Source organism: Crinia signifera, chromosome 9 (genome assembly GCF_055691185.1).
Source record: "Crinia signifera chromosome 9, ASM5569118v1, whole genome shotgun sequence".
In the NCBI taxonomy this organism is placed as follows: domain Eukaryota; kingdom Metazoa; phylum Chordata; class Amphibia; order Anura; family Myobatrachidae; genus Crinia; species Crinia signifera.
Genome location: NC_139225.1, coordinates 129,854,548 through 129,865,152, shown reverse-complemented (window position 1 = coordinate 129,865,152; position 10,605 = coordinate 129,854,548).

The window sequence follows — 10,605 nt, the reverse complement described above, 5'->3', positions numbered from 1 at the left end:
CCAGGGGAGCTGGCTTTTTTATCAAATGAAAAAGAAAGTTTTTTACTGCAAGGGTGCTGTTAAGTTTCCCATATCCGTCCAGGGATGCTGCCATGTGTTTTGTATATAGTTCCAGACATATTGATGCCTTAGTCAGGCCTGTGTCAAGACATACTTACCTCTGCTCCAGGTGCTTGGTCAGACTTGCTCAGAGACGATCATCTCAGTGGGCATCGCTGAACGCAGCCTGCGGCCTTGTTGCTCACTAACATTCAGCACAGGGCCTTCTCTCTGTTACAGGCCTCAGGCCTTTCCACATGCACACCAAATATCGTTTGTGTCTCCAACATGTTAGTGGCCATATTGGTTTGATTCCCAGGAGTTCATCAGCCAATCCAAGAATGATTATTCTGACATCATCCTGCAACAGCGAATCAGTTACAGGCTCTGCCTATTTATACCCTGAGACTGAAGCCAGGAATCAGTCAGTACAATGATGTCCTAAGGAGTAGCAGCTTCCACAGCTCTCCAGTACTTCTGCTAATTCAGCACCTGCAGCATTCCACTCTGTCTGCTATCTGACTCCCTCTAGTGTCCAGTCCAGGACATTGCATCCTCTTCCAGTATACCTGGTTCTCTGATTGCCATCTACACTTGTTGTTCAGTCTACCTGCTATTGGTTCCAGAATTGCATTATCCTCAATATAGCTGTCAAGTCACCAGTCAGAGAGACTAACATCCATATCTGCAGTAAATCCAGATACCTACTCCTTATCATCATCGGTGACCCTCTTCTGTGATGACCATAGTGATAGCCACTGCATACTTACCAGCAGTGATTTAATTCAGCAGTCTTCTTCATTGCCCTTGCAAGCCTGAGTCCAATCTCGCTTACCAGTTGCTTATTGGCTCTTCCTATCCTTCAAAGTTTTCATCTTCCCCTGTGTGGGGTTCCTCTACAGACTCCTGATACTCTCTATGCAGTCTTGGTTCATCAAGGAACTGAGCTTCCGCTACACTCCAGCTCCAGACAGGGGTGGATCCAGGATAAAATGCCAGGGGGGCACCATGATAAAAGAGGGTTTGGGTGGGGGAGGGGGCGGTGTTAGTGGTGCCAGTGTACATGCTAAGAGAGCGGCAGAGAGAGGTGGGAATGGGATTAAAGATAGGCCCTGGCATTTAAAGTACGCAGGCCCACCATGGTGACAAAAGTGAAGGATGTAGTTGTGCGTGCGCCGAAGGCTCCGGAAAAGTGGGTGTGGCCAATGAACAGGGGGCGTGTCCTTGAGTGTAGTGTACCACACCATATACAACCTCTACACATTATGCAACAAAATACTAGACCCCATTATACTTCCCCCTTACACATGATGCCAAATGGAATGAGCCAAAATTCACATAATGCCACACGGATCGAGACAAAATTCATAAAATGCCATACGGATTGAGCCAAAATTCACATAATGCCACACGGAGCGAGTCAAAATTCACATAACGCCACACGGATTGAGCCAAAATTCACATAATGCCACAAGGATTGAGCCAAAATTCACATAATGCCACAAGGATTGAGCCAAAATTCACATAATAACACACAGTATGAGCCAAAATTCACATAATGCCACACGGATTGATCCAAAATTCACATAATGCCATACGGATTGAGCCAAAATTCACATAATGCCACATGGATTGATCCAAAATTCACATAATGCCACATGGATTGAGCCAAAATTCACATAATGCCACACGGATTGAGCCAGAATTCACATAATGCCACACAGATTAAGCTAGAATTCACAATACGCTTCATAAACAGGGACATTATCTGCCAAAGGCGCGCATTAAACATTTACACCATAATGTCCCTTACACCTTAAGTTACACACCATTATGTCCATTATGTATTATGCCAAACACCATAATGCCTATTAAAAATTATTATACATAAGTGCTGCTTATCTACATGCTCATTGCCAAGGGTTCCATGCTCATTGCCAGAGGTTCCATGCTCATTGCCATGTGGGATTACATGCTCATTGCCAAGGGGGAATATATGCTCGTGGTAATTGGGGGACAGCTGCCGCCAGGCAGAAGTGATAGCCACTGACAGTTGCAGAGCCTGGCTGTATTCAGAGCACTGCAGTTCCCGGCTATTTTAAATAATACCCCTCTCACACCAGAAAATGCATTCCCAGGTTGGCCCCTTTTACACCAGCCTACTGTAGTCCCTGCATTTTCTGGTGTGAGGGGGAGAGAAAACCACCCCTTCCCCCCTTTAACCAGTTATCTAATTTAACCGGCTAAATCTTCGGAACCAACTGACCCATTTACATGAGACAAGTATCATATTGAAGAACTTTTGAGTGGATTTTGGTCCAGTGAAACTGGAACGTTTGGTTCCAGAGTAATCTGCCCTCAAAAAACATGAACAGCCATGAAATTACATTTAAAAAATAAAAATATTGGTTTAACCGCAATATCTCTGGAACCAATTGACCAATATGGACCATCCTGGTATCATATTGAAGGCCCAGCGATTTGTAATTGAATGAGCTTTTCTGATGCCAGGGGGGAACTGGCAGCCGGGGGTCGGAATATTATCCTATGGGGAAAAACGTTACAGCTTTGCCAGGCGATATCTCCGGTTCCCGGGGGGCTAGTGACACGGGGCTGGGCTCGTTGGAAAGTCCTGGTCCTCAGCTACAAAATGAAATGACAGGGGGGGGCACGTGCCCGGGTGTCCCCCCCCCCTGAATCTGCCATTGGCTCCAGACCAGAGTCACCCCTCAGACGTGACAGCCTGTCACTGATGTCTCTAAGTATATTGGTGTAGTAATCCCGCCTTTTTTATGCTGGATCATCCCATTATTGATTTGTTGCCGTCCACATGAGGCCACTTCCACAAATTATATATAAGTTGTCATTTTGCCTGGTTTAGAATTGAGGAAGCAGGTGCGTCTTATGTCTTAAAGCGCTTACCCCGTAATACAGATGGAAAGTTGCTGAGTCAATGTTGTTAAATTCCCAAAGTTGGGTGATTTTACATACCATAATAAACACAGTCTAGCATAACAGACTATTAGGGAAGATGATAGTGTTAAGAGATACAGTAGATACAGTATATTAATATTTGCCCGAGACTCCTTGTAAAGTCTGTAGTTCTGAGCTAATCCTGAGACTCTCTGCTGATACTACAGTGCTCTGGGTCACATCAGTGTAAACTGAGTTGAACTATACTTCCTGAGTTTAGTATTAACAAAACAAGATAACGTTGTTGACCAATATGCTGAGGCGGGCTGTGTACTTGTAATAACCTGTAACATTACTGTCTCATGCTGGGTGACTGATGACTCACCGACAGTTGGGATTCCAACATTAATTTCTCCTACATCTGAATCCTGACTATCGGGAGCTCGACAGCTGGAATCCCAACCATAGGTGCCGATTCTGTGGGTGCTCAAGGGCCTGAGCACCCACGAAAAATTGATGAGCACCCACGGGCCCGAGTCCCACTCCTGGGCCGCCATAATATCTTGCTAATTTGCGGCTGCAGCACCTGCATCACCAGACCCGCCTACTAGGAAACATTATGCCGGAACAGTGGGAAGAGTGTATTCCTTCCACGGAATTATATGCGGACGTGGGACGGGCCAGCCTGTGTGTGCTCTGTGGTGCCGGCATCTGACGTTAGATGCCAGTGCTGCACAGCTCGCACTGACTGAGTAGGTCAGTAGCGGCCCACCCACCCATGTCCCACCGCACTCCCCCCCCCCCCTCATTGCCGACACAGGTACTGTGGGGGGCATTTATGTACCTGCACTGTGGGGGCATTTACTGTATGTACCTGCACTGTGGGATCATTTATCTATTTGGCACTGTGGGGGTATTTATGTATTTGGCTGTATTGTGTAAAAAGGAGGACTGAGACAACTGTGCTGAGTAATATAAATTGGTATTATTTTGTGACCAAACCCCTTTTACATGAAGCCACTCCCTCATATTTTTGGCTTGAGCACCCACCAGCAAAAAACATAAATCGGCACCTATGGTCCCAACAGTCGGAATCCCGACTTACACTGGCTATTTACTGTACTGTAAAGATTTAATGTTGTCCCACTGGTGCATATTTTACAGTATGTACTATGGAGCACATAGCACCAAACCAAAAATGTAAGATGTATGTGGAACAGAAGTACAGAAGGCATCATCATTAATTAGTAACTTGTACCAGGCATACAGATGTAAGTTTAATAGGACTCACCACTAGGGGGCAGGCCTTGTGTGTTAATGCTTCATTGTAGTGCACTTGATTCACCTCTCCAGCCACAATGGGCTGCACTTTTTGTGTGAATGTAAATACATTATGGGCCTGATTCAGAGATGTACCGTATGCAACGTCAAGGTTACTGCGTGTGCATGCCGGTCATGTGGAACATGTGCCACTGGCAGGGCTATTTTTCTACAGGCTCCAGCAGGAACTGTGGCCCTTATTCTAGTTCACTCTTTCTGACAAAATATTTCGTAGATGGACAAAACCATGTGCACTGCAGGTGAGGCAGGTGTTACTTGTGCAGAGATAATTAGATTTGGGTTGGGTTTTACACCTGCCTCACCTGCAGTGCACATGGTTTTGTCCATCTAAGAAATATTTTGTCAGAAAGAGTAAACTAGAATAAGGTCCTCAGTTCCTGCTGGAGCCTGCAGAAAAATAGCCCTGGCCACTGGGGTCTAACGATGCCTGTTGCAGAGAGGATTGATTCTACAGTGATTGACAGTAAGGGAGAAGTATTGGGTTGCAATAGGGGCAGTGACCCAAATGTAAAGGTGTAGGACAGCTTGAGCCTGCGATCACGTAGTCACATACCTCCCAACTGTCACGATTTTGGAGGGACAGTCCCGATTTTCGGGTCCTGTCCCGCTGTCCCACCCGCGGCAGGCATTGTCCCGCTGCGGGGGGTGACAGTTGGGAGACCCCCAATCTAGTAGAATAGACGCTGTGCGCATGCGCACAGCGTCTATTCTCGTATGAAAATGAGGTCGTGGCTAATTAGCATAAGCCGCGCCTCATTTGCATACGCCCTGCCCCCTTTTCGGACGCTCGCGCGGCTTCGCCGCGCGAGTGTCCCTATTTCATACAGACAGAAGTTGGGAGGTATGTAGTCATTTACAATGGCCCCGACGTCTTATGCTGCTTGCACATCGCAACACTTTCACAATAAACCTGGGTTGCCAATTATACACAGGGTAACCAGTGTTTAACCCTTCTTATAACCCGGGTCGAATTTCAAATATTTACACAGGTGCTGCGTACAACTTTGCAACCACAGTAGCCTTTGCTCACATCTCTGAATCAGGCCCATTGTGCAGCATGGTTGCATAGTGGTTAGAATTACTGCATTGGTGCAAATACTGATCAAAACCTAATGTGTATGGAGCTGTGTGTACTCCAATGCTTGTACACTGAGGTGCTCCAGTGACCTCTACATGTGTCATACAGGTATGTACATTATTTTGTGACATTATCAAACCCTAGTGTATGTGCGTTCGCTCACTCTTATGGGCGGTATTCAATGATCTTTAACGAGCTGTGACGGCGAGCAGTGCTGATTGCTTGTCGTCACAGCTTGCGGGTCTGTATTTATTCACTGAGATGGGAGTTCTATTAAAGATGGGATGTTGCTGGGGGCAACCAATTAGATTCTATCCATTATCTTCTAGAAGGTGCTAAATAAATAAGCAGTTCTGATTGGTTGCTATCTTTAATAGAACTCCTATCTTAGTAAAAGAAGAACCCACGCATGGAAAAAGATACAGTGTTTGTAAGAAGCTATAATATGACACAGCTGTATCAATCTCACAAGTGCCTTGTGGTTGCAATCTCTGAGTCCCCCTCACTACCCCACTTGCCAGATGACAAAGGGCCTGATTCAGATCTGCTCGCTAGGCTGGGTGCAGCAGCAGAAGACAGGTGGCAGCCCCAGGAGAGTGGGGAGTATTTCTGGGGCAGGACAAACCAGGAAAACCCACCACTGAAGGGGTTAAAACTTGGTCGGCATCCCACACCTCCATCACATATGCCCCAGAGTCTGAAACAACCAACTGTTAGGAAAGATGATAGTGAGAGGCGACAGATAAATGAGTTATCAGCTGGAAACTCCTTGTAAAATCAGCAGATATTCTAATGAGATTGTCTACTGATATAGCAGCACCCGGGGTCACATCAGTGTAAACTGAGATGATCTGTATTTCCTAAGTTTAGTATTAACACAAAGAGATAGCATTGCTGTGCCATATACTGAGGTGCGCTGTGTACTTGTCATAACCTGTAACATTGCAGTCTCATGCCGAGGTCAATTGCTGCTGCTGGGTAGAATTTAAAGCCATAGTAGTGTCAGATTTGGGTAGTTTATAACTCAGGTTATGTGAGAGAAGACGGGTTTATTTCTCAATCACCCCCATTACAGCTGCTCCTCTTTCAGTACCCAGGACAGCGGCTGCTCTTGTCTGAAGTTGTACCCATATGGGGTCTATACACAATTTCAGGACATTTTCTAATAGAACTGACTTAAGGTGTGTACACACTTGTACAATTTAGACTATATTACAATTTAGACTATGTATACAATTTAGACTATCTGCATACAATTTAGACTATATATTGCAGATCTGCACTACATAGTCTATGCAGCCAAGACTTTCTGGCTGCGGTGCAGGAGCGCGCATCGGGATCGCAAGGGTTAAAACCCATACAATCTGCATGCGATCCAGATGAGATTTTGACTATATAGTCAAAATCTCATGCACCTTGTACAAGTGTGTACACACCATTAGTTTGACTAGATCGCTTAGAAAATGCCCCTACATCGCTCCATGTGTAGGGGCCATAGCGATAGCAGTGTGCAGCCCCGCGTGTCACTATCGCCCAGCGATTAAGATCCAGCATGCTGGATAAATCAAGTTAGATTGTTGGTCAGGGCCAGTGTACTCACTGGAGAATACTGACCCTGACAGATCGCATTGCTGACACATCGCTGTGCAGCGCTGTGTGCTGAGCGATCTAGCATCGCTCAGATCGCTCAGCAAAATCTCTTTTTTTATGTTACCAGCATTACTTATATTACAAGCATTACTTAAGAATACATATATATGTATATATATGAATGTTAGAAAACAAGCATTAGGTCAGCATGTTGACATGTCTTGATAAAGATCCAGTGTACCAAAATGCGTTGTCAGATCCAACGTGTGAGCAGCCATATTTTTATAAAAACACAATGTATTTTGGGGGTTATTCTGGTTCACTTTGTATGGACAAAACCATAAGAAACTGTTAATAAATAAATAAATATGCACTGCAGGTGGGGCAGATGTACATCAGCCCCACCTGCTGCAGTGCATTTGGTTTTGTCTATTAGAGCGTGATTGTGCCTTTGCGAGTGTACTAGAATAACCCCCTTTGTCCTTTACATGATTTTATTGGACTATTTTTAAACATTTTGGATTTTTTTTATATTTATTTAATTTTTTTGTGTCATTTTGAATTGTTTGTTCCTGGTATTGGACCTTATATAAATTCTTCTCATGGATTCTGTATAAAGCCCATTTTGTCTGCATGTTTTGGGCCTCCCCTTCCTTGCATGAAAAAATGGAACCCATTTTTTACTATTAAAAAGGTATATTTTGGTTTACTGGAGCCTCAGAAAATTCCTTAAAAGATAACTGGGTGTTGAAATTACAAAGAAACCATGATATGCTTGTATACAACTTGACTGTGAGTGAGTAAACGGTATGCCTATTGGATATTACATCCTTTCTTATTTGTGAATAAGGAGAGAAAATAAACCTCTACATGTGTTAATCTGTTATTTTCCTAGTAAGTGGGGTACGCCACCTCCATCTTATTGCCATATGGTCTTTTCCTAATAAGGGGTTAAAGAGAAAAGAAACCACTATAAGTGTTGTTTACATATTGTTTTCCATAAGTTGGGTACCCCACCCATTTCTTCTATCTGCATTTAAAAGAAACCTTTACATGTTTAAGGTTTCTCTTTTTGAGGTGAGCAAGATATACTAACAGTGGCTCACCACCCTATTGGTAAAAAGAAACCATTACATGTATGATGAAATCCTCATTCATTGTGAGTGAGGTATGCTACTTTAGTTCTATGTGAAGTCCCATACCATCACACGTTCTTCAGCCCCATCCTATACAGTAGGGGTGGATTGGAGACGTATAGGACTATTTCAGAATTTCAATGTCTCAATCAATAATCAGTACACTGTATCATTTACACATATGTTTTATTTGTATTTTTTCACATATTTGTTGAGCAATGATCACCTATCACTTATTGGAACATCACAAGAAATACCTTAAACTCTAGGATGTCACAGGATCAAGTAAATCAGAGACACTCATAAAAAAAACAGACTATTTTGGAAAAAAAAATATATATATATATGTCAATTACTTTGTATATGTGCAGAGACAGAAATAAGTGCTTGTTCTATCTCCTACAGTTTTTCTGCTGTCCATTGCTGGTATATATCTGTGTGGAGTTATATGGTCTCTCTTACTTATGTATTTGTCATCCAGCTCCACATGGGTTGTTTTGTATTTTATTAACACCTTCATGCATTGTTGCATATATGAGGTCAGCAGTGACATATTGGGGCAGATGTATTAAGCCTTAACAAGAGATACATGCAAGGGTGATATGGCGAGATAAACGTCCAGCCAATCAGTTCCTTACTGACTTTTTTCAAACACAGCCTGTAACATGGCAGTTAGCAGGTGATTGGCTGGACGTTTTCTCTCCTTATCACCCTTGGATTTATCTCTTGTTAAAGCTTAATACATCTGCCCCATTATGTTTAAAACCTTCCTCCATTCCTGCACTCATAGGTTTAGCTGAGAACTATTATTTCTACGTATAACATCTTCTTTCATTGTTGCATTCATGGTAGTTCATTGGAGGATTGTACCCCTATTTCCACCTCATTAACTTTTTTGTAATTGATTTAAGTGGGGCCAGTTGTGGTTAATTGATCCTTTCCCATGGAGGACAGCTGTGTCATATTTTGTTTTGTTTCCAATTTTGCGGGTTTTAGTTAGCTTTTCTCATGTCCGCTCTGGAGGCTTTGGGCACCTTGTTTCATTACAAAGTCCTGGTGGCACCGGAGTTGGGGTGACCCTAATTTACCCATTTGAACGTGGCTATTATAGGTGAAGCCTTAGATCTGCAGGTGCCCATAACCTCTGGAGGGATTAACAGCGTTGGGTTTGGGATCGTGGCATATCCTTCCTGGTAACCTCTTGTCTGGGATCCCATCCAAGTCCTAGCACAAAAAATATGGCTCCAGCCCCCCTTACTCCACACACACACATGTACACACACACACAAACACACACACTAAAAGGAATATGAAATAAGTAATAATTGCTCCACATTGTTTCCATTTTTATTTTCCTTTTAATGTACCAGAGATGTAAGGAGGATTATTCCATATGCAGATACGAGATTATGCCATCTTCTACAACACTTTATTCAGTAAGTGTACAAATAGAATAGATTATTACAGAGCAGATACTTAAATCTCTTAATTCCTATATTACCAAGAAGGAAATGGCAGAAGTGATAAAACAACTTTAATTCACTCAGTGACGTCACAACCAGACCTGGAATAATTGTTATTCCAAAACAAGACAGGGACAGTTTGGAACTGAGTAACTATACAACAATTACACTTTTAAATGTTGATCTTAAACGTTATGCTAAAATGATGGCTAACTGCCTGGCTTCAAACTTGCCATCTTTTCCCCATCCATATCAAGTAGTGTTAATTCCTAAGAGATATGCATATGATGGTACCAGAGGATTTATCACTCTTATCCAACAAATAAGAGAGATCACTGTTGGCTGTGATATTGGATCTTGATGTGGACAAATGGCCATACTCTAGACCAAATTTTATCCAATCATCCAACTAGTTGGTTGGTTGCTTGGACTAAATCTGGTACTGTATAAGAGCAAACAAACCCAGGAAAATGGACAAAAACATTGAGTTAAATCGTTTAAATCAAACACATTTAACTACAGTACCTGGTCTGCCAGTTTTTGTCCATTTCCAGATTTTGGGAGCAAATTAATACATTTCAAATTACATTTGCACCCATCCAGTACCAGATTTTTACTCCTTCCAAGCTCCATGCCTCTATTGTGGCAACGAGGAGCAAGGCTACATCTGTACACTTAACCATTAGCTCAGCAGCGTAGCTACATTTTGGGCGCCCCCCTCCCCCCCCCCCCCCCCCCCGCTGCCCATTCAAACCCCCCCAATCCCCCGCAGCCTTACCTTTCGCGCTGGTCCCGGCGGCTCCGTTCTCCTGCTGAGGACCACCACAAAATGGCCGCCCCCATACAGCGACAGTTTCAGAGAACAGTGTGCTATATGGGGGCGGCCATTTTGTGGTGGTCCTCAGCAGAAGAACGGAGCCGCCGGGATCAGCGAAATAGGTAAGCCTGCGGTGGATTGAGGAGAGGTGTAACTATAGCACCGCAGCCTCCGGCGCCCCCATATGCACAGCGCCCCCCCGTGGTGGTGGGGGCTGCGGTGCTATAG